Raw genomic sequence first — 1,412 nt, 5'->3', positions numbered from 1 at the left:
ACCACGTTCACCTTTAAGAGTGTAGACTTTTCCACTTTCAACATCACCAATTTCACCTTCTTCTCTGTCATCATTCTTATAATTAGGAGTACATTAATTAATCCTCAATATTTTCATGTTCAAGGATGGTCTCATTATCCGATTCACCCAAATGCCCAATAGATGTGGAATGTCCCGATCCAAACTCTCCCCATTATCAACCATGTCAGGTTCCCAACTAGAAACCACGTCTAGCATATTAATATAACATAGTCATAAAATAACAACAAATATCATAGACTTAATCTTATCACATCAAGACAATGCATTTTTATTGGATAATTATATCACGTCGGATACCAATAAATTGACACAATATCAATACCTGATAAACCTAAATAAATAAAGTATGTCATTTTAAAGTCATAAATACCAATTTACTCGTTAAAAAGTTTTCTAGAATTTCCGGTCAGCAACGACGATTCAGAGTCCACGTGCTCATTTGACTTCAAAAAGTTCCGGTCAAAGTCTCACGTATGCGGCTGCCTTTTCTCATCTGAAAGAAACTTCAACCTTTCTTCTTCTTTAATTCCCGATATCTGCATCTATTTATACACAAACTCATTCCAAAAACTCTCATTCATCCATTCATTCTTCTCATTTCTCTAACTCCTTTCTGTTTTACTTTTACATCTTCTTTATTAAATATTATTATTATATTATTCTCATTCTTCTGGGAATTTTAATCGAAAATGATGATGAGATTAGATGTTCTACCAGTTATCGGTTTCATGGTTATGGCGATTCTTCAACTTCAACTTACTCAAGCCCAAAACTTTGCTCCTTCACCAACTCCAAATCCTTCAAATGATGGTGGGTTTAGTTTAATTTCCTTATTTTTTTTTTCTTAGATAATTATTATATGTTGATTTTTTTATTATATATAATGTTTTAATTTGTGAAAGAAAATACTTATGCTATTTGGTAATTAAATGCAGGGGCAGCAATTGATCAAGGGATAGCTTATCTGCTTCTACTCGTAGCATTGGCAATCACATATCTTGTACATTAATAGTAATACATTTATTTTTATTCAATATTAGTTAAAATTCTTTTATTATTATAATCCATGATTTATGATTGATGAATGTTGCTTTGATTTTTAAAGGTATTGTGGGATGTGAGAATCGATAACTTTGTGTATTTGTAAACTAAAGAAGCTTTAACTATTTACACAAGCTCAATTGAACAAAAATATAAAAATATTAATTGAGCATTAACAATAATTTATTACAAAGTAGTAGAGTTTTTGTTATGATAGAAAAATGGGATGTTTGAACATGAATTTTAATATATTAACAAATTTAAAAATAAATGTTATATATATATATATATATATATATATATATATATATATATATATATATATATAT

At 28.5% G+C, this 1,412-nt stretch overlaps 1 long non-coding RNA gene across 1 annotated transcript; it reads left to right on the top strand.

Annotated features, from left to right (window-relative positions):
* Positions 1-502: 502 nt before the first annotated feature.
* LOC111918521 (uncharacterized) lies at positions 503-1,127 on the top strand. Its single transcript, XR_002859262.3, has 2 exons — positions 503-852; positions 978-1,127. It is a non-coding gene; the product is annotated as an uncharacterized LOC111918521 (long non-coding RNA).
* The last annotated feature ends 285 nt before the right edge of the window (positions 1,128-1,412 follow it).

Source organism: Lactuca sativa, chromosome 8 (assembly GCF_002870075.4).
Source record: "Lactuca sativa cultivar Salinas chromosome 8, Lsat_Salinas_v11, whole genome shotgun sequence".
Taxonomy (NCBI): domain Eukaryota; kingdom Viridiplantae; phylum Streptophyta; class Magnoliopsida; order Asterales; family Asteraceae; genus Lactuca; species Lactuca sativa.
The sequence above is the reverse complement of the archived record's forward strand: the minus strand, read 5'-3'. Positions and strand labels throughout refer to the sequence as shown.